Source organism: Nomascus leucogenys, chromosome 7b, assembly GCF_006542625.1.
Source record: "Nomascus leucogenys isolate Asia chromosome 7b, Asia_NLE_v1, whole genome shotgun sequence".
Classification (NCBI taxonomy): domain Eukaryota; kingdom Metazoa; phylum Chordata; class Mammalia; order Primates; family Hylobatidae; genus Nomascus; species Nomascus leucogenys.
In genome coordinates this window covers 72,162,565-72,186,797 of record NC_044387.1, presented here as the reverse complement: position 1 = coordinate 72,186,797, position 24,233 = coordinate 72,162,565, and the positions used below count along the sequence as shown (strand labels likewise).

General features: G+C 40.3%; 1 protein-coding gene across 3 annotated transcripts in view; it reads right to left on the bottom strand.

The window, feature by feature from the left end:
* Positions 1-24,233, bottom strand: part of FAM160A1 (family with sequence similarity 160 member A1) — a 263,019-nt gene that overhangs the window by 144,899 nt on the left and 93,887 nt on the right. Inside the window, exon 2 of one of the 3 annotated variants that reach the window (XM_030816239.1) lies at positions 3,311-3,388. The exons of the other annotated variants lie outside the window; for them this stretch is intronic. The gene's annotated coding sequence lies outside the window, so the exon portion shown is untranslated. The remainder of the gene's footprint in view (positions 1-3,310; positions 3,389-24,233) is intronic. 3 annotated transcript variants of the gene reach the window in all.

Sequence of the window (24,233 nt, the reverse complement as noted above, 5' to 3'; positions counted from 1 at the left end):
ACTTCATTTACAGGTATCTGCCTGGTTAATAATAATTCTCTAAAGCAGATATTTTAAGTTGCAGGCTAAAAGCAAATGGGTTTATATCTGCCTCAGAAGATGATGAATGATTGATTACAAATCTCTACTCTGATACAGGGTTTCTGATTGCATTAGACACAGGGCATGAAGACTAATTAAAAATGCTCATATATTCATCACCGTTGATTGTGCATAATCCACTGCTGAAAGTACAAGTGCAGCACCTTCTCTAAAATGACAGAGGAAACAGATGAATTTCCACTCAGAACTCCCAGAGGCTATCTGTCTTGATTTCAGGGTAAATGCGCTTTCCCTAATAACCTAAATCACAAACAGAATGACAGTTAAAAAACCATAGACCAAATTTTACTATTCTATATGAACAGGGGTTGGCTAGGCCTGGTCACACGTTATGTGATCAATAAATAATTACAGATGGATTGGTAAACAGATCTATAGGCATACTCTACAAATTTTCAAAACTAATTTTTCTAGATGCCTACAAAATCGGAAGTCACAATTATGTGTTATAATGAGCCAAAGGAAATATATCCTTTTTTGTTTGTTTGTTTGTTTGTTTTGAGACAGGGCCTCGATCTGTTTCCTAGGCTAGAGTGTAGTGGCACAATCACAACTCACTGCAGCCTCAACCTCTTGGACTCAAGCAATCCTCCCGCCTAGGTGACCCCCAACCCCAACCACCAACCCAGTAGCTGGGACCACAGGCATGTACCACCATGCTCAGCTAATTTTTTAAAATTTTTGAAAAGATAGAGTCTTGCCACGTCAACCAGGCTAGGGAAATAAATCCTATATACCACCAAAAACACTCCTTAAACTGACTCCCTTATATACATGCTCCAGCCCTAGAGTGGGTAGCTAATACAGATCTCTCTCCACAACTAAAGGGCTACAATTATTATCTGACAGTCAAGTGTTGCACTCACCTGCAAAAACATCAACAAGGTTGATATGGTTTGGCTGTGCCCCCAAACTTCAACTTGAATTGTATCTCCCAGAATTCCCACGTGTTGTGGGAGGGACCCAGGGGGAGGTAATTGAATCATGGCGGCCAGGCTTTCCCATGCTATTCTCGTGACAGTGAATAAGTCTCACAAGATCTGGTGGGTTTATCAGGGGTTTCTGCTTTTGCTTCTTCATTTTCTCCTGCTGCTGCCACGTAAGAAGTCCCTTTCACCTCCCGCCATGATTCTAAGGCCTCCCCAGCCATATGGAACTCTAAGTCCAATTAAACCTCTTTTTCTTCCCAGTCTCGGTATGTCTTCTCCTATTATCTGTTCCTATTATCTGTGTTCTCCTATTCCTCAGGAAATGTCTGTCCTCTCCCTGGCTCCACCGCCATCCCAGAAAACACCCCCCACCAGGTTCCTCTTTGATCTGATTCAGGAGTTAGAATCCTTACCTAGCTTTAGGACATAAGGATGGCACTCACTGTGTTGCCTGAAAGTGCCCTAGTACTAAAGGAGCATATACTAATCTTCCTCCAGGAGGCTCTTGTGGCACCTCTGGATGTCTGTAATGAGAGTGGCCATGAGGGTAGAAAAAGAAAGAGTAGGCCGGGCGTAGTGGCTCACGCTTGTAATCCCAGCACTTTGGGAGGCCGAGGCGGGCGGATCACGAGGTCAGGAGATCGAGACCACGGTGAAACCCCGTCTCTACTAAAAATACAAAAAATTAGCCAGGCGTGGTGGCAGGCGCCTGTAGTCCCAGCTACTCGGAGAGGCTGAGGCAGGAGAATGGCGTGGACCCGGGAGGCGGAGCTTGCAGTGAGCCGAGATTGCGCCACTGCACTCCAGCCTGGATGACAGAGCAAGACTCCGTCTCAAAAAAAAAAAAAAAAAAAAAAGAAAGAGTATCTTGTCCATGAAAACTGCACAACAGAGTATGTGCTTGGAGGACTGGCTTAAAACTCAAAATCCTGTTGAATGAAGATACTTGAGATACTAGCTTTTGACCCACTTAATGTACAAAGGATCTGACAAATGAAAATAGACTAGAAATTACATAATCAGTGTTACTAGCAAGAAAAAGATTTATGAAATTCAACACAGCAACTTTATAAACCTAAGTTGGAAAGGGGAAAAAATAATGAAGACTCTGAGCTTGAAAATCATCCCAGTTTAGTAGACAAAACTAAAAAAACAATATAGACCAAACAATAGCAGAGTTGTCATGTAGCTACTCAACTTCTGCTTTTAAAAAAATAATCAAATAGCAGCACTGAAATATGCGATGCCACTTATCCATATACTCTACATTTCTTCCATATAAAATGCTACTGAGCAAAACTTACCTTTTTTATTTTGTAACTTTCTTTTACATTCCTTATATATTTATGTTGATTTTTTAAATTCTTGCCTTCTTTACCTCATTCTCTTCTTCATATAGTTCTTTTTGGGCCCTGGAGATCCAGATTCTGACCTAGGCTCTGTCCTTATAGATACCAATGTAATTTACATAAGTGGCATGCATTGCACACCAACTTATTCAATAAATTCTACTCTGTACCAGGACCAGTGCTAGGTACAAGGAAGACAACAGTGAACAAGTCAAACACGGTTCCTCTCTTTACAGAGCTTAGATATGAAATCAACAGTCTCTTTCAGTTCTCAAAGAACTCTTCTTCTCCCTCCCTCATGGAATGAACTTCATCTTTTTCATTTCCATTATTAATCACCTTTAACACTCCCATAACAATCTGTCTCATATGAAGATTTTACTTTCTAACAGAGATTCGGCCAGACTGGTTCATAAGGCAAAAAAAAAAAAAGAAAAAGAAAAAAGAAAATGCAGTACAGGGATTCTACAAAAATCAAGGCCTTGAAAAAATATGCACAGTAGTGTTGTTTTAGATGAACACATAATGTGAGTACACGTTATAGGAAAAATTGGGCAGGGGAGAGGTGGAGAAAGCACAGAAGGCCCCTCCGTCTCAACAATTGGAACCTGATCCAATGAAAGTGTAGTCACTGGGTCACTCAGTCCTGATTGCTTAATGACAGTGTGCAAATCAGCAGATATTATGCGTGAGCGTTCCAAATGTCCCTAATTATGACCAAGCAGATGAAGGCCTTAAAAATCACACTTCACCCTATTTGAAAGGGTTGCTGGCACATCATTAATTAAAATACCTCAGCTCCCAAATACATTAGAAGCATGATAATTATCTTCATACAAAATTTGCTTTAAAACACTTGAAATGCTTCCAACCCTAAGGTGACAACAGAATATAAACAAAAAGACCATGCATTAAGGCTGCATTACTTACTGTGTTGCAGTAATTACTGTGTTGCTGCAGACAAAAGTTAACAGCTCCCCCCTTTGGGAATAAGAAGCGTTGACAGCCCTGAGAAAGAAATGTGGCAATTATCCTGATTATTATAATAATATTAGCACCATGTAACTTTTCTTGAGACACTACCATATGCCATGCAATATGCTAAGTGTTTTTGTACATGCCCCAAGCTCAGAGAGACTGAGTAACTTGCCAAAGGTCACCCAGCCAGAATGTTTCAGAGCAGAGAATTAAATTCAGGTCTGTTTGGCTGCTCCAAAATCTATACTGTTTGTTTGTCACTACAACGCCACCAAAGAGGCAATGTCAAAAGAAGGGAGGAGGCAGGAAGGAGAAGGAGTTGACAACTGCAAACATTTTCCCAGAGTTCATTTACAAGATTAAAAATGGTCAAAACCACAGAAGTTGAATGTTGAACCACTAGAGAAGCCCAAACAGAATTCCAAAGATTCCCTAAACAGGTTACAGAAAATTTGCCTTCTCTTCCAAGACTGGTAAAATTTGAACAAAGAGAAACGGTAAATCTGTAGCACAAGGAAAGAGTGATTCATCAGGAAGGTACCTAACTGAGGAGAGGCAGTGGAGCCACATGGGTACCCACTTTCATCCAGTTACCCAACCAATATGTATCGTATGCCTACCATGTGCCAGGTGCCCACCTACTGCCCTGGTCTCAGGCCTCCATGTGCTAGAGGGTAGCCATAAAACCCTGAAGGAGGAAAAGAACCTGTGTACAGAATCTGTGAAGGGGAAACGAGCAGGACTCACAGGATCTACTTCAGGAATGCTCGGTTCTAGTGTTCTCCAACTCAGGAGGAGACTTCTCAACTGAAGAACCACCCCTACTCCAATCCCGAATTTAGTTGTACTATAGTGAGGACAGTATTGACTCCAGAGCATTGAGTTCTAACGACTTATTTTCAATAAATGCAAACTCAGAATCTTTCTTAGAAGGCATTTTCCTAAAGATGAAAACATGGGAAGCTACTCAGGCTGTGTGACACTAGGAAAAACAGTTCTGAAATCTTACAGTCTCTCCAAGAATAAGAAAGGGCCAGTACTGTTCGTGAAGTTTCAATATGGCCCCACCTCATCTTTGAAAAACCCAAAATTGAAAAACATGTCATGGCCTATAAAGTCAATCTGGCTTCAAATAAATCTGGCTTCAAATAAATCTGGCTTCAAATCACGGTTCTGCTACCTACTAAGTCTGTAACTTTACGCAAAGTACTTAACCTCTTTTGGCTCCAATTTCCTCAGTTTCAAAATGGGGATAACCTCCATCCCCCTGTAATCTTATGGACATGAGTGTACCCTTCACTCCAGCTGTGATGCATTCCCTGCCCACAGCCCCCACAAAGGGTACTGGTTATGTTGCCAACCACTGCTCGGGGGCAGCCTTAGACAATGATTTTCTGTACCAAAACATACACACACCATCAACCTGCTGGTCAGAGGGAATGGAACCTGACAGAATGAGGGATGGGAACCTGATTTAGAAGCAACCAATCCCTAGGCTGGCCTTTAACCTATGATGTGCTCTAATGTCAGAGATAATCATGAATTAGCTCAGCCTTTCAAATTATCCTGGGGATTTGAACTAGGAGGTAAAGCTAGATGGCAGCAGGCAGCGAAGCAGGTAAATCCTGAGACACAAGGGCAACTCAGAGAGTGGCAGGCTACAATAACGGCGGACTCCCAGAACGACAGTCCACAATCCCTCAGCCTTTTGATTCCAGCCTCTTAGGTGACTAGCTCTCCTCAGCCCTTGCCCTTCCTGAAGCCTGGCTATTCCTTTTTCCTAGGATCTAACAGTAAGCTTCCCACTATCTGAGGTCACAGGAGGGCATCTCTATTCTCTGCAACCAGAGATAAAGCAGGTGGGAAGCCTACACCCACCTGTGAAAGAGGCCATGAGGAGGCAGAAAGCCATTCACCAAGCTGCTTTGTTGGACTTCACTGAACAGATTGGGAGGGAGAAATGACATGACCCATCTAACTAAGAAGGGCTCAAGATGCCTCTCACAGAGACAGGCTACCAGAGGAAGCAACCAGAGGGCAGGTGGAGGGTAGAACACTCCAGTTACAATAAGTATAGGATAACTTTAAGAAGTTCTATAAGTAAAACACCAAATAAAGTCCAGAAGCTCTCATACTTTTGCCACAATTTGTAGCCTCAGCTAAGCGGGGGGAAATACTGCTCTAACACTTCTTAAGACTGAAACAAAGCCAAACGTTGCTGGTTTTCTCCTCGAGATAAGGTTTCATTAAGGAATGAAAAAACAAAGACTATTCAACACCCTCCAAACAAAAACCAAACGATAACAGTGAAAAAACCTAAAAGCAAAGTTTCCCTCTGCTCCCCTATCCAAATACATAATTTAAAAAATGACAGTCAAAATAACAAGTGGTATCAATCCTGCAGGAGCCATTACGTGAAGCCTTACCCAATGCTCACCTCCTCCTAGCCTGGCCTCCAATCCTATGCCAGCTTTTCTGGAGCACCTTTGGGGTCCCTTTCCATGTATCATTTATTTTATTACCTAGCTTCCAACCAAAATTTGTTCCACTTCGTGTTTTCTGGTTTAAATATATGAGTTCTATATTTCGACAGAATGGACAATGGATTTCAGCAGATACCCTTGATGTACATTTCATAGCTATCTACTTCAGCGCCTTTCTCAAATTTGCATATAACAGAAAATTTGTTTTACCATAGATATTAAAGAGGCAGTAGAGGGGCACTACTGCATAAATCAAAGCTGGGAGTGAAACAGGGGTACTCTTAACAGGCCAAGGCATAATTTACCCAGATTTATTTTTCGTCAGACCACTACTCAACTGGCCATGAAAATTATTGTTCCTATTAGCTCTTCCTTCAGTCACCAAAAGAACCAAGCAGCTGCTGTATTGACAAAGTATTCACTACTCACAGAGGTGGGGAGAAGCAGAAAAAAAACAGATCTGAAGCCACTGGCCTGGGTCCATTCAATAAACTATGAGAAATACCTGCGATAACGCTTGGGCTTCTGTTTGGAGCTACACGGTTTTTATTCTACTCTCTCACTGTACAAAATTCAATACCTTCCTGGCATTGAGTGGCAATAGCCCAAGGTGATAAGCAGTGAATCACAACCAACTTCATTGAGTGGTTTTTTGTAGCCTATAAATAAAATCAGAATCTTTGAAGCTAGTAAACTTTGTGAGGTCTGAATATCTCAAGGTTATTCATTTCTGAACCTCTCTGGAAAGAGTATAAACACAATCAAAAGAACTATGGTTTATGATTCACAGAATTTCTTCATGCACAGAAATTCACCTTTTAATTATCAGAGCATTATACTGAAGCATTGCAGACCTTTAACTTAGCCCGTGTTACCAATAAAAATAATAACAATAATAAAGTCAATTTTCCAGCAGTTAAGAAGTACAGAGGTGAGCAGCAAAACATTAGCTTCAGGAAAACACTACAGATCTAAATTGTTTTTAACATGATTAAATTGATTAAATGAAAGAATAAATGTAATTCCTCATTATGCCACAGTGAAATTTCAAAACAGTTATTCAACACATGGCAAACACCTCTTTAGAAATCTGGGTAACCTGAAGTGGGGATTTTCAATTTGTTGGGAGCATCTGCCAGGATCCCCTTCTCTGTCCCCCAATACTTCCAGTTCAAGGATAAGATCTGGCACTGGCATTTTGGCATTAGATGAGCCTGGCTGCTCTACCTCCCACCTTTGCTGGGCAAAAAATGGGCTGAGCCAATCCGATTTTTCCTCTCAGGGATTGAAAATACAATTGGAAAATGCTAAATGTGTTTCTCAAGTTGCTTCAATAACTGAGACATAAACTCAGAAGCTATAGTGCAGCCTGGTTTAGACATGTGGAGTGAAAGCCAGTTTAGTGAGAGAGAGAAAGAAAACAGAATAGGGTGCTGAGCTGGCATTCTAATTCCTGATGTAAGTCCTTCCTTAGGCCCAGCTGAGCCTGAGTTCCATAAACTATCAGAATTCTTTCAGTAAATTTCCCCTTTTGTTTAATTTAGAAGATTTCTCTTAATTTCGATCTATTTTAATCAGGGCTAGAGTCACATAAGTATGGGATGAGAGGTAGGCAATGCTAGAATGATCCTTCTGCAAGTGAAAATAAAATACGATAATCATCAAAATTCAGAGCCAGAAAGCCCTTTGATCAAAAGAGATGGAGCTCACGCACCATTTGAGAATTTGGTTCCTATTTCTGTCATGTATTTATTATAGTATCTTAGTTCAAAACCAAAGAGCCTCAAGTTTCTACATGTCGAACACGCAACACTTCCTTTCCAAAGGCATTTCCTGCTGTCTTCCCTGCCCCCAACCATACTGATACTCAGCAAGTGTCTCTTGCATCTTCCCTCAAGTGTTAATTTGCTCATGTTTAGCTTCTTCTCAGAAGCCTACAATGGTTTCCAACTGCTTCATATGTCAAATTAAAACTCCTGATAAAGTGCTGCATCCTTTAGTTCTGCATTATCTAACCACTGTTGTAACCCATTATGCCTAGTTCAGTCCTAGCATCAGCTCTCTTGTTCACCATCCATGGCTACAAGACTCCCACTTTAAGTTGAGAGCACAGCAGCTGCTGGTGCCTCCTCTCAGAAATGGCCCACGAAGAGTAAAGATGAGGAATCTTGGAGTCTAGACACTTGGATACCAGTCCTGAGTCTTTATTCACCTGTCATCATTTAATTTCTAGAGGCCTGACTTCTCTATAAAATGAAGATGCCGACGTTTGACCACTGGATTTCAGCTTTTTTCCTGCCCCAAATCATCTAAGAGGGATGGCAAGGACACATGAAAGATTAATAACTTTTTTTTTTTTTTTTTTTTGAGACAGAGTCTCACTCTGTCACCCAGGCTGGAGAGCAGTGGCACGATCTTGGCTCACTGCAACCTCTGCCTCCCGGGTTCAAGTGATTCTCCTGCCTCAGCCTCCCAAGTAGCTGGGATTACAGGCGCGTGCCACCACGCCCAGCTAATTTTTTGTATTTTTAGAAGAAAATGGGGTTTCACTGTGTTAGCCAGGATGGTCTCGATCTCCTGACTTCGTGATTCACCTGTGTTGGCCTCCCAAGGTGCTGGGATTACAGGCGTGAGCCACCGTGCCTGGCCAGTAATAACATTTTTAATAAACAGAACAAAATATGTCACATCAACTCGGTAAAAAAATAGCCAGAAAGACATTGCTGTTGGCTTGGATGGCATCACAGCAGAGGTAGAACTTGGCTAAACTATGAAGGATAAGAAGAACATGGATCAATGGAAGGGCTGCACTTATGTCAATTAAGCTTTCATTTACTTTTGTGTTGGTGGTTTGCAAATAGTATTAATAAATCATTGGAAGAAACATATATTAAGAGACTGGACTGGAAAGGAAGAAACTGTTCTAACACTTACCAAACACATATTGAGAAGGTTCTTGATAAGGCTAAGGATAGGGCTAAAGGAGAAACCCAAAGACAAATGGACATAATCCACCACAATCTAACCTCTGAGGGCAAGGACCGTATCTGCTTTGCTCACACTGTGCTCCCAACCCCTAAGAGCACCTGGCAACAAATAAATATTTGTTGAAAGAACACAAAAACATAGCCCCTACCTTTAAAAACTTATGATTGCTTAAAAAAAAAAAAAAAACAGAGAACAAAAGAGAGTATGTTGTCCTTTCCCTTCAGGATCCCTAATAAATACGGCATCAATTTCACTTAAGGGGAGCCCTCCACGGGATAATAGAGGGAGGAATGTAAACTTCACACAATAACCATTTTATACAATAAATGAACAAATCCCACTGTGTCAGCAAGTAAACAAATCTGTCACTTGACTCATTCTCTATGCTTACCATTAGCTGAGAATGAGCCTTTTAATAAAGAATAAGTCACTCCACAATGTTAAGCCCAAAAAAAACCCTGAAATATATATTAATTTACTTCAAAATGCCACCTCTTCTTAAGTTGATTTTCTCCTGCAACCGCCTCAACCACAGGCAATTATGTCACATGTGCCAGATCCCTGTGGTCCAAATGACAAACAGCCCCCCTAACCAAACATATTACCATAGCAACAAAGGGACTGCATTTGCCATTCTCTACCTGCCAGAGCCTGATCAATTATTTAACATGCCTATACTACAGTGACAGTGTATAAATGATCATGTTCATTAGCAGCAAGAGTCAGCTCTCAGAAAATCACAAACCCCTGACAGCTAAATTGATCACAAAACCAAACACACTCTCCTTGACAGTGATGTTAAAGATCACAGTGTAAAGGGATGGAAGGAGAACAAACTGTTCTTAGTTTTAAGCTTCCACTTTAGAACTGCATTAGCATTCACTCTCCCAAGCTCTTATTGTGAAAAAAGGAAGAAAGAATGAAAGAAAAAAGACACACAAATTGATTTTATACAACTAACATGTTATCAAAAAGTTGCTGAAAATAATATGATTAGATGAGAAGACTGGAAAGCCAAAGGACAAAATTTGTCTTAAGCTTGTTTGATGGTTTTGGGTTTTGTTTTTCTTCTGTTCCACTTCTGGGTTATTTCTCATTAGAAGAATAGGCAGGGAAGTGAAAAATTGGATACTGAAGGGAATTCACAGTAGGCAGCAGCCAGCAGTGACTGTCCTCTCTCCCAACCTGGTTAAACCTCCACCGACTTTCCACAGGGAGATTCCTGAACAGAGAACAACTGAGGATGTCCATTTGGTTTTGTGAGAAAGGAGAAATCGTTTCATCAAGAATTAACCAGAGATTGAGTTCAGTCCAGGACTCTGGCAATTCACTACACAAAACTTTAAAGCCAATACAACTAAAACAAACAATTCTATTTCATGAGCTGAATCCAGGTAGGGATTAAAGTCGGTTAGAGTGGCCCCCATACCCTGTATCCACGGTGATCCAGAAACTGGATCAGCACTGAAGGCTGGAATCAGCACTGGGGCTAGAAGGAAGGGCAAATAAACGGCTTTTTTACTCACTTCATTGTGTTCTTTCATGGAGGAAAGAAAGAAAAAGGGGACAGTCCACCTAAAGATTCTTATTGATTTATAATAGATCATAGTGTGATAGTGAAAGTTTCAGACAGATAAGAGTTTTTATTTCGCTAAAAACAACCAACATCAGCCAGGCATGGTAGCTCACACCTGTAATCCCAGCACTTTGGGAGGTCAAAGTGGGAGGGTCCCTTGAGCCTAGGAGTTTGAGACCAGACTGGGCAACATGCATGGGGAGACCCCATCTCCACAAAAAATTTTAAAAATTAGCCGGGCATGGTGGCACATGTGTGTGGTCCCAGCTCCTTGGGAGGCTGAGGTGGGAGGATCACTTGAACCTGGGAGGCCAAGGCAGCAGTGAGCTGTGATCATGCCACTGCACTCCAGTCTGTGTGACAGAGCAAGACCCTGTCTTGAAAAAATAAATAAATACATACATACATACATACATACATACATACATACATACAAACTGACATACCCAGAAAGGAAGCCTCTGATTTACCGACAAATTAGAAGGCAGATATAACAGTCTGAATAACCCATTCTTATACAAGGTTCCTATGATACTCTTCTAGGTATAGTCCTTGGTCTTTGTGCTTTACCAAGATCTAGCTTCCTACAAGCTACAGCTATCAGACCCTGATTAGACCACAGAGACAACTAAATAATTTATGAAAAGTGTAGTTTTCCAGTACAGTAGTCCTTCCATCACAGATATTAATTGTTATTATGGTAAATGCAAGAAAACCTCTTAAAAGGTTATGATATACAATTATTTCACTGTTCATATGGACAAGAATATGAAAAAAATTATCAAATATTCATCCAAAATGACTGTTCCTCCCTTAAAATCCACCTTCCCCAAGAAAAGAATCACAAACAATTAAAATAAAATCTAGGATGACCTATATACCACAAATTGTTCCTCTAAGTGGATAAATTGTCACATAAAGAAGCTAATCATTTACAAACACTTCATGCAGTGGTATAATTTTATTTATACACACATAAAATAAAAACATGCACCTCAGGGATCATTTACACAACTAAATGTCTTTCTGATTACCATATAAAAAAGCTCAAGACAGATAACCTCTCACATCTGACAATACATAGGACATGAGTTATGACCACTATTCTGTTTCTGTAATTGAGTGAGTACCTTTAAACAACTGGTCAAATATCTGACTCCCATTTTCAATCATGCGACATGCATGCAAATACATGTTTACAATATATTACGGAACCCATGGAGAACACTAAGTTCTAAGAAAGTCTTTTTGAAGTTTCTGTTCTTTATACTTCTCTACTCTAATAATTTTAGTTGCCAGTATAACAGTAACAATCCATGAATGACATTTAGAAGCAAAGTGAATTTTCTTCTGCCAGCTGGTGAGGACTTCATGGCTGCTGGTCACAGTACTCATTCTACCTTCTTGTTAATAGTAGGTACTCTCATTTGTCACTGAACTAAAAATTAGAATATATTATGTAAAGCTAAAAGTAATGTTATACTTGTACATATTTGTCTTGAATTTTGTTTATAAATTATTTCTACCATTTGCACTCAAGATTAAACAACAGAAGTAATATACATCACAATACAGTTTTTAATAATAAAAAATTATAAACTTAAAAATGTCCAACAATGGCAAAGTGATTCCATATGATTTATGGAACATTCATAGAATATACCACTACTAAAAATGGCACAAGACCAAAATAATCAAAGTAGATCAACAGAACAGAAAGAGTCACAGAAACAGACTCCCACATATACAATCAGGATTTTCAATAAAGGCACCAGCACAATACAACAAGGGAAGAAAAATCTTCTCAACAAATGGAGCTGGAATAACTAGATATCCATATACAGTGATATTAACCTTGACTTCTGGCTAACATCACTCAAAAAAACTGACTTGAGATATAATATAGATAACATAAAAGCTAAAACCATAACGCTTTTAGAAGAAAACACAGGAGAATATCATCTTGACATGTGGCAACAGGCCACAGAAAGCAATAATATAAGAAAAATAGTAAAGATTACTTTATCAAAATTAAAAACTGCTCATTAAAGACATGGTTAGCAAAGAGAATAGGCAAGTCACAAAATGGGAATAAAGATCCGCAAAACATACATCTGACAAAGAACTGGTATCTCAATTTAGAACTCTAATAGCTCAACCCAGTTTAATAAATAGAAAAAAGATTTAACTAGACACTTCAAAAAAGAAGATATATGAATGGCCACTAAGTGCTTGAAATAGACTCAATATCATTATACTGCTACCCACCAACCAGAATGACCAAAGTTTAAAAACTGACAACCCCAGGATGTGGAGCAACAGAATTCTCAAACATTATGAGTGGGAATGTAAAATAAAACAACCACTTTGAAAACAGGCCTGTCAGTTTCTTACAAAGGTAAACATGATCAAGCCATTCCACTCCTGGGTATTTACCCAAAAAAAACAGATATAGAAATATAAACACACATATATGAATGTGGATGTGTATAATACATATGTTCACATATATACTTACCATATACACACACACACACATATATCCACAAAAAGACTTGTAGAAGAATGTTCATAGCAGCTTTTTTCTTAATAGCTAAAAGACGAAAATACCCCCAGATGTCTATCAATTAAATAAGGAAACTTTTATTCATACAATGAAATACTACTCAGCAATAAAAAACAAGCTACTAAAACACAACAACCTGAATCAATCTCAAAAACATTATGAGTGAAAGAACCACCACATAAAGAAGTACATATTGTATGATTTCAATTACATCAAATCGTAGAACAAGCAAAACTAACCTATGGTGGAAAAAATTAGAATACTGGTTGTCTTTGCAAGGGTGGGAGGTAGGGATTGACTGGGAAGGGTCAGAAGGGAACCTTCCAGGGTGATGATGATGATGTTATATAATCTATATTATGACAGACTTTGGGTTATGCAGGTGTATGTGTTTATTAAAACTCAACAAATATATAATTAAGATGTATGCATTTCATTTGAGTACAAATTTTGTATCCAAAGAAAAACTAAATAAATATTGAGTTCATGTTAATGATAGATATGCTGAAGCACTTAAAGGATATTTGCAATTTACTCTGAAAGGTATCAAAAAATTAAGACGCAGCTAGGTGCAGTGGCTCAAGCCTTTGGGAGGATAAAGTGGGAGAACTGGAGGCCAGGAGTTTGAGACCTCAAGACCAGCCTGGACAACATATCGATGTTTTGCAGATTAACAATTTTTTGTCATAATAAAAAAAGTTTTAAAAAATTAGCTGGGCATGGTGGCACATGCCTGTATTCCCAGGTATTCAGGAGGCTAAGGTATGAGGATCACTTGAGCTCAGGAGTTCAAGGTGGCAGTGAGCCATGATTGCACCACTGCATTCAAACGAAAGAAAGGGGAGGGGAGGGGAGGGGAGGGGAGGGGAGAAGAGAGAAGGAAGGAAGGAAGGAAGGAAGGAAGGAAGGAAGGAAGGAAGGAAGGAAGGAAGGAAGGAAGGAAGGAGGGAGGGAGGAGGCAGGCAGGGAGGGACGGAGGGAGGGAGGGAAGGGAAGGAAGGAGGGAGAGGGAAGGGAAGGAAGGAGGGAGATGGATAGTTACATGATAAAGCAAGTATAGAACAATGTTAATGGTAGAATTTGGATGATGGGTTAGGTCTTTCTTTACTATAAAATTCCTTCAATTTTGCTCTATGTTTGAAATTTTTCAGCCAGGCGCGGTGGCTCATGCTTGTAATCCCAGCACTTTGGGAGGCCGAGGCGGGCGGATCACGAGGTCAGGAGATCGAGACCACGGTGAAACCCCGTCTCTACTAAAAATACAAAAAAAAAAAAAATTAGCCGGGCGTGGTGGCGGGCGCCTGTAGTCCCAGCTACTCAGAGAGGCTGAGGCAGGAGAATGGCGTGAACCCGGGAGGCGGAGCTTGCAGTGAGCCGAGATCGCACCACTGCACTCCAGCCTGGGTGACAGAGTGAGACTCTGTCTCAAAAAAAAAAAAAAAGAAAGAAATTTTTCATGATAAAATATTGACAAACATAGTATGAGAAGAATATCTGCTGAAATGTAAAGAGTATAGGAAAACATATAGTCATATGTTGCTTAACAATGGGATACATTCTGAGAAATGCATCCTTAAACGATTTTGTCATTGTGAAAGTATCATAGAGTATACTTTCATAAACCTACATAGTACAGTATACTACACACCTAGACTATGTGGTATAGGCTATTGCTCCTAGGCTACAAACCTGTACAGCATGGTGGTAATGAATATCACAGGCAACTGTAACATAATGGCAAATATTTGTGTATCTAAATCTATCTAAACATAGAAAAGGTACAAACACAGTATGAAAAATAAAAAATCATACACCTGCTTAGGGCACTTACCATGAATGGAGCTTGCAGGACTGAAAGTTGCTCTGGGTGTGTCAGTGAGTGATGAGTGAATGTGAAGGCCTAGGACATGACTGTACACTGCTGTAGACTTTATAAATACTGTACACCTAGGCTACGCTAAATTTATTCTTAAAATATTTTCTTTCTTCAATAATAAATTAACCTTAGCTTACTATAACTTTTTTACTGTATAAACTTTTTAATTTTTTTAACTTTTTGACTCTCTGTATTAACACTTTGCCTAAAACACAGATTGTACAGTTGTACAAAAATATTTTATTTATTTATATCCTTATTCTATAAGCTTTTTTGGATTTTTAATGATTTTTATTTATTTTAATTTTAAAACTTTTTTGTTAAAAGCTAAGACACAAACACACACATTAGCCTAGGCTTGCACATGGTCAGAATCATCAGAACATCACTAGAAGGTAGGAATTTTTCAGGTCCATTATAATCTTAGGGGACCACAGTTCTACATTCCATCTATCATTGACCAAGGCATCTTTATGCAGTGCATGAATATATATATGGCAGGATATAAAACAGTATCTATAAAATAACCACATTTAAATTTTATAAAGGTAAAAATATGCACAGAAAAAGGGCTGGAAAGACAACCAAAGTCACCATATTGGTGCATTTAATGAATATTTTAACTCTACCCCATGGAGGAATAATACATTACCCATTTGTAAAATACCGAAGGACTGATAGTCCCCTGAATTTACCTAGGCCATCTTAATTACAATTTTAGATTGAATAACACATATTATTTCACAGTCTCCAAAGAGCTCTCTGTCTAGTTGGAGCAGCCTAATGCGGATTTGTCATATCAGGCTGGGATTCAGGGTCTCCTTCCATGTTTTCCAGAGCAGCCTGTAAGTACCTCTACCACAGCATTTCCATATTGTTTTTCAATTGTATACTTCCCCAAAAGATCATAAAGTCTTTAAAGGCAAAAGCTACATCTTGAAATTCAACTTAGTATCTCTAGGGATTAGTATGGTATCTGTCACATATGGGACAGTCAATAAATGCTACGTGAATAGAAAAATCAATAAATAGCCATTTCAAGAGTCCCAGCAAAGACTCTCAATTCAAAAATGTCTCCTTCATCCAGATTCGAATGTAGCTGAAATTTGATCACTAGAAACTGTTACCTTTAGATTCCTTACTGCTGTTACCAGAAAAACATTTCTAAATGTAAAAGTGAGAAGATAAAACATTAAGTCACTAAAACCCACTGCTAGATTGCTAGCTCCTTGAAGGCAAGGGAAAGGAACCATGTCAATGCTGAATCCTGTCTACAGTAAGATCCCTAGGACAGATGAGGTTCAAAAAACGCACTCAGTAGAAATCACACATCAAACTGATAACAGGTTAAGTAACAGGTTAACATTAAGGGAAGCTGGGTGAAGGGTCTAGAAGAACTCTCCATACGATTTTTGCAACTTTTCTGTAAATCTAAAATTATTTCAAAATAAAAAAATCTCTTTTAAAATGCTGATAGGGCCAGGCACGGTAGCTCATGCTTATAAATTCCAGCACTTTGAGAGGCCAAGGTGGGAGGACAGTTTGAGGCCAGGAGTTTGAGACCAGCCTGGGCAACATAGTAAGACCCCCATCTCTACAAAAAAATTAAAAAAAATATTAGTGGGCACAGTGGCATGCACCTGTGGTACCAGCTACTCAGGAAGCTGAGGCGGAAGGATCACCTGAACCCAGGAGCTTGAGGCTGCAGTGAGCCATGACTGCACCACTGCACTCCAGCCTGGATGACAGAGTAAGACCATGACTCCAAAAAAAGAAAAAAAAAAATGCTGGCAGAGAGGGTCCCAGGCCATGTGTAAAGCGAGGGAGCTAAAAGCAGCAGGAAGTTTGCAGGCACATGGAAAAGGAAAGGGCCAGCGTAGGGACTGCAATCTCTCCTTCCAGTTTCCAACCCTGTCCAGGACCTGCCATGTTTTAAAGATACTTTAGATTGCAGGAAAATTATTGGGCCTCCGAACAGGTTCCTGCCCAACAAAGAAAGATAAATCATTCCTTGACCAAGCTGATGTTTCCAATCCAGATCATAATATTCCAGAGAGATATATAGTGGGGAGAAATTAATTTATTTAAATGTATATATACCTACACACACACACACACACACACACACACACACACAAACATAGAGACAGTATTTTTAACGTACTTCCAGCAGCTCAATGGGAAAGGAATGTGGAATGAACAAAGGAGGCACCTGAGGTGCAGTCTACCTGAATGCTAGCCTTCTATTGGTCACCATTATTCCCTGCCCCGACCACTGTTTACTTGTGTGTCAGCTGAGAATGACAACCGAGGTACATTTCACACAAAAATGAGCTCACAAATGGTGCCCTCAGTCTCCAAGGGCAGAAGTCATATCTGCTAATGTAGTCTGTACCATCCCTGGCTCACCACCCCAGGAAGGTAAAGAACTTGGCCAGGCAAGGTGGCTCACGCCTGTAATCCCAGCACTTTGGGAGGCCGAGGTGGGTGGATCACGAGGTCAGGAGATCGAGACCATCCTAGCTAATGTGACGAAACCCTATCTCTACTAAAAATACAAAAAAAAGTTAACCAGGTGTGGTGGTTGGTGCCTGTAGTCCCAGCTACTTGGGAGGCTGAGGCAGGAGAATGGCGTGAACCCGGGAGGCAGAGGTTGCGGTGAGCCGAGATCACGCCACTGCACTCCAGCCTGGGCGACAGAGCGAGACTCTGTCTCAAAAACAAAAACAAAAAACAAACAAACAAAAAAAACACTTAATAAATGCTTCCAGTGATGCCAGTGACTGAAAAAGTCAGTTTGCTTCCCAGCTCATTTACTCTCCTCGAGTAATATTTATTTAGTATTCATTTGTACATGGGAAGCCCCATCCTAGCGCTGTAGTGCTGCTTAAGAATGTCTAACACCTGCTCAAAGAGAGGAATTTCATCCAAACCCAAAAGGAGGAAAAACTGTTGTTTTAAGGGTTTCCTAGATTTTTTGGGAGGGGACAGAAGTTTTAAGAGGAGTGTTCTTTCAACATGGTGGGTAGTTTTTAGGGAGGGCTGGCTGGGGAGAAAGAGAGTATGTAAAAGCTGACTGGCAGGGAAATGGACTTTTCCAATCTTTGAGCAGGCTGTTTGCTCTGCTCTGTCTCTGACAGGGTCAAGCCAATCCCAAGAAACCAGCATTACCTGGTTCCAGGACTCAGTGGGTTCCAAATCCAAGTTACCTATTTTTGGTAAGCCCATGATTCTAAGCCTTCCAAGAGTAAAAGTGTCAAACCTTGATTCTGAGAGCCTTTCTATGCAAGTATACTGCTGAATTTTTTGGTTTAAACAATGGTTAGGGATGGAGGGTGTGCTACTGTTCACCTACAGGGCAAGAAGAAGGCAGCCTGTTCTTTCTCACCACTCATCATTTACCTACAGCTTCAGCCCGGGGCCACCTACAGCCACGTATTCCTGATGGGAAACTTCTAGATGGGCCAGATCCCAGCTCAAGGCAAGAGACTAACAATTCCAGAACCAGCAACCAAAGGAGACAACCCTGGCCAGTGGACAGACCTCAATACACCTAACATTACTAGGCTGCACATGAAGGCAGGTCCCATGAATCTTTCTCCCCAAATTATTGTGCCTGCTTTGTTCCTTCCCAGATCTTAAGTTCCAAAAGAGGTTGTTTTCCATTTGTAAATATTGCATCTCTCTGAGATATTCTAAGATTAAATAAAAATTGAGTTACTCAAAAGCACAGAGCCACGTAAAATTCTACAATCTTGTTATACAAGTCCTACTTTATCTACCTAGTTCCATCTCTGTGCCTCTTCCAAACCTTTTATAAACCTTCTGGGTAAGGCCTGCCTGATTTCTTGGTCTTCCTGTACCACTTCCTCCAGTCTTTACCTCAAAACAGCCTCTTCAGTTTTCATTCTATATTCTTCAGAATGCTTCAGATTCAAAATGCCTCAAGAAAGAGACTCTAAGTTCAGTACTCCTGCTTCCAGGATCAGAAACATTTACCTCCCCTGTTTAAATAATATATAACACAATCTTGCTGGTAAGCACTAGCCTTTACCATTCTTTTCAGCTCCTGATCCTGTCTGTCCCTGTAAATATCTCCATCTCTCTCTCAGAGGACAGAACTGTGGTTCTCAACGTGTTTAAACCATAAGGAGGTGGGGGATGAGGAGAGCAGTGGGGATTTTTCTATGGGTCATTACAATTTTGAAAATAAATATCGAAAACATCATAGATGCCCTTGTTCACTTAATAGCCAAGAAAGCATATCCTACAACATAACAATATGCATCTAAGATCATCTGCCACAGCACTTGGCAATGTATAATGATATGAAAATTAAAATCCACTAGATAATCCTTAACTATCAAATACTAATAAATACACGTATTAAATGGAAGGAGGGAAAAAATAATCTAGGTTAAAAAATAATAGATAACATGTTCTAACTTTTTACATTTTTTCTTATTTTCTCATTTTTTCCTCACTCATTCCTTATTGTAATCCTAGCACTTTGGGAGGCCAAGGCAGGAGGACTGTTTGAGCCCAGGGGTTGGAGACTAGCCTGGGCAATATAGCGAGACCCCATCACTACAAAAAATTTAAAAATTAGCCAGGTGTGGTGGTGCAAGTCTGTGGTCCCTGATACTTGGGAGGCTGAGCTGGGAGGATCACTTAAGCCTGGGAGATCAAGGCTGCAGTAAGCTGTGGTCATGCCACTGCACTACGTCCTAAGTGACAGAGTGAGACCCTGTCTCAAAAAAAAGTGGGGGGGCAGGGGAAAGGCTTTCACAGCATAGAGGTAGTGGAATGAATCACTTAATGAAGTAGTGCTATTCTGGGTAGGAAATCTCAACTAGAAACAAGTACCTTGTGTTCAAGATTATGGAAGTCTCATTTTTGCCTTACGTGCTAATGGAATGTCATATTTGATTTATTTTTTGTTGAAATGAGAAGACCTGTCCTCTGTCCCAGGAAGCAAAGTTGTTTGTAAATAAATTTTAAAAATAATTACAATTCTAAGTCTCTTCCCATATTACATAACTGGTTTCATATTTTTATGTTAATTCAGCACTCTTTGAAGGCATGTGATATAGTTTAGATATGTGTCCCCCCCAAGTCTCATGTTGAAATTTGATTCCCAATATTGGAGGTGGGGCCTGGTTGGGGGTGCTTGGATCATGAGGGTGGATCCCTGATGAAGGGCTTGGTGCCGTTTTCTTAGGAGTGAATAACTTCTCACTCTTAGTTCCCACAAGAACTGATTGTTAAAAAGAGCCTGGTACTCCCTCCCCTCTCTCTCTTGCTTCTGCTCTCTTACCATGTGACCTCCACATACACCAGCTTCCCTTCACCTTCCGCAAGGAGTAGAGGTTTCCCAAGGCCCTCACCAGAAGCAGATGCTGGTTCCATGCTTCTTTTACAGCCTACAGAACCATGAGCCAAACCAACCTCATTTCTTTATAAATAACCCGGCCTCAGGTATTTCTTTATAGCAACATAAATAGACTAAGACAGTATACTGCAATATACTTTTTTTTATTTAGTGAAAATACTTCCTTAACAAAGTTCATAGAAAACTCAGTGTAGCCTTGCAGTCATTGTAAATATTTTATTAACTATCCTGTTCCAAAAATGGCCCTTCTCTACCTACTCACCACCGAGGTCAGTTTCGTTCCATTTAGGCCAGGCACAGTGGCTCACACCTGTAATACTAGCACTTTGAGAGGCCAAGACAGGGGGAATGTTAGAGGCCAGCCTGGGCAACGCAGTGAGACATCCACCTCTACAATAATGAAAAAATTAGCCATGCATGGTGGCATGTGCTGTAGACCCAGCTACTCAGGAGGCTGAGGTGGGAGGATCACTTGAGCTCAGGAGTTCGAAGCTCCAGAGAGCCCTGATCATGTCACTGTACTCCAGCTTGAGTGACAGAGCGAGACCCTATCTCAAGAAAAAAATTCCTTTATCCCATTTCCCACAACACCATTCAACAAAAAAAGAAGGGTAAACTGGCTCTTGGAAAGTAACCAGTAGTTACAGATGGACAGCAAATCTTTTGTGCAATCTTCCTTCAATTTTTAAAAAATTTTCACTATGTTGCCAAGGCTGGTCTTGAACTCCTGGTCTCAAGTGATCCTTTCTTCTCAGCCTCCTGAGTAGGTGGGACTACAGGCTCACACCATGCCCACTTGAATGTTATTAAAACTAAGCTTTTAATAAAGACTCAACAGCAGAGAATTAAAGATTTTTCTCTTTTTGTGAACATTCAGGGTTCAATTATTCAAAACTACTGATCAAGAACATATTCATATGCTTCACAGTCGTCATCTGAGTGGCAGATAGCGGTCCCCTTCTGAAAAATGTTAAGAAGTCTAGCAATAACACTGGAATAAATGCCCACTTCACCTTTGCATGGAAGGGGTCGATGGTAGACTGTAATAGGTAATGACTATGGGTGTCCTGAATGTTTTTCCCTCATTGCCATTTGGTAATAGCAGCCCCTTCCATTTGGGAACTCCTTTCTTATTTCATGTAGTTTTGTAAGGATAATAATCATGTTTGTCTATAGCCTCCCCAATTTCTATCTTCCATTCCTCGTCACAAAAGTAGGCAATGTGACCCAGGCCTAGCTAATCAGAGACCCCCATTTTCCAGGCTACAGGGATGTGTTCAGGGAGAAGCAAATGATCTCATTAGACAAGTGAGAACCCTCCCTAGAACTTTTGTGATACAATCTAGTGGGTAAGACATTTACGTTTTTAGGATAGAAGTACAGGACAATTGATAGCCTGGAGCTTATTTCCTGTGTCACATGAAGGACATACATACAGTAGAAGAAAGGGAAGCAAGGAGACACAGAGACAAACAGAGACTGGGTCGGGGGGTAATGGGCAAGAGCAAATGAATTTCTCTGATAGTAGAGTCCTGACAGTTTTCTTCTATTTTATGAGTTAAAATTTCTTCCCAGGCTGGGCGCGGCAGCTCCCTCCTATAATCCTAGCACGTTGGGAGGCTGAGGTGCGTGGATCACCTGCAGTCAGCAGTTTGAGACCAGCCCAGCCAACGTGGTGAAACCCCATCTCTCCTAAAAATACAAAAATTAGGCATGGTGACACATGCCTGTAATCCCAGCTACCCGGGAGGCTGAGGCAAGAGAATCACTGGAACCCAGGAGGCAGAGGTTGCAGTGAGCCGAGATCGCACCACTGCACTTCTGCCGGGGTGACAGAGCAACACTCCACCTCAAAATAAAATTAAAATAAAATAAAATAAAATTTTTTCCCAGCTAGATGAGCTAATAAATTTCTTGTTCTGCTTAAACAGGTTTGAGATGGGTTTCTATCATGTATAACTTCAAACATCCTGATTAATATACTGTCTGAGGAAGTATCTGGGGATACAGTCCTGATTTTCTTTTCTATTCACTTAAATACCTGGCTTAATAAACCACTGAGGGCCCAGTGTTCCATGCTGAAGGGGATACTAATGTTAAGTCTAACCCAGAATTTTTCCAAAGCTGGTATTACTAAATCACGGCCAGAGGAAAAAAAATCTCAGTGTGGAAATGATCAGTAGCCAACTGTACAGGCACTGTAGCTTGTTACTGATAAATGTTTGAGGATAAGTGAGTTGCAAACATTTTCCCTGAGAGATGCTATTCCAGTTAAATGTAGGGAGATACATACTTTAAAATGTAATTCAGGAGAATCACCAGACTAAAGGGAATAGGTTTAGAATAGTTGATCTCGAGTTACTGTTGGTAAGGCTAATTTGGTAAGGAAGTTTTCTCTTTGGGCTATTGTTTGCACAAATATGACCATATAACAAGTTGGAGGACATTTACCTTTAGGTTTTGTACAGTTAGGATTCATGCACCCAGGGGACATTCCTATTGTTCTGCATTCAAAGTAAATCTGAGTGGAATTCTGATTCCTAAGGATGGGAACAGAATTGATAGAAGATCTAAGAACAAAGGATTTGAGGTTAAGATCTGCCCACAGGCAGTCTATGCTATAAAGTCTGGTTTTGTTACAATAAAGTAGGCCTTTGGAACCTAGTATGTCCTAATACACTTGGGGAGAAGCAATGAAGTAAATGGAACCTGAAAGGAATAAGCATGCCAGAAGAATTCAGCATTTTTTTCATTTGTGGGATTGTAACCAAGTATCCCCATTTTTCTAAGAGAAAGAGAATGAGTTGGGTTTTTTTTAATTTTTTTCTCTTCTTTTCTGTTTCCTCCTTTCCCTCGTTCCCTACTTCTTACTTGGCTCTTTAGAAACGCAATTGGAACCTCTATCTTCACTTCACCAGACAGTTTCTACAGAGCAAGCTTATCTAACTGTGTGCTTGGAAGCTCCAGGGCCAGAAACCTCTCCCACCAGGAGATTGCGTCAAGAGATGACAGTCAATTTACAACCTAAAGTATGCCCACTACAAAACTCCTTCCTACCTGGAGAGTATCCTGAGACAAAGACCACTTTAAAAACTAGTTCTGCCCATGATGGCGCCAGCTCAACCATCTGGTAGATAAGGTACCAAAGTGAGTCACATAGACCCTCACCTGTTCACTCCCTCCCCTGTATGCCATTCATGCCAAGTTCCCCCTTTAAAAGCCCCTGCTTTCTGCTTCCAAAGCAAAGCAGTATCCATAAGGTAGGAGCCTGTACTTCTTCCCCTAACCTACTTTTGGAATAAAAAGTCACTTTGTTTATACTAGACCTCACTCTTGTTAATTAGACTCTGCAAGTGGTGAGCAACTGAACCTATAATTTGGTTACAGAATTTCAGTGAAACTTTTATTTGTTTCCTCAAAGACAAATAAGGCGCAAATGTGGAGAAACATAATGGGCCCATTCTAATTTCAGAAGAAGAATATGAAGTTAAAGTAGTAAACCAGATGTTTCAGTATAACGGTCATTAAATTTCTTTACCTGTATTGAAAATATGGGCCAACACCAACAATGTAAGGACCGCATGAAGACAGAGAAATGACACCTCTCTAGCACTCTCTGGTCTGCACCCAGAAGAGTGTTTTTAGTTGTCCTCGCCTGCTATGAATTGAACACAAAATTGTATATTGTTCAAGAACATTAATAATAAACTGAATGGCCACAAATGAAACTCTCCTTCTGTATTCAATGTCTAGCACATTGCCCCGTTCTCCTTCTCTTCTCCTTTTAGGATTTCCATAATGCATGTTTCAGGTTTGATGATATCCCATAGGTCCCTTAGGCTCTGCTCATTTTTCTTCATTCTTTTTGCTTTCTACCCTCAGATTGGGTGATTCCTGTTGCCCTATCTGAAAGTTTCCTAATTCTTTCTTCCACCTGCTCAAATCCTCTTTTGAAACCCTCTACTGAATTTTTCACTTCAGCTCTTGTATCTTT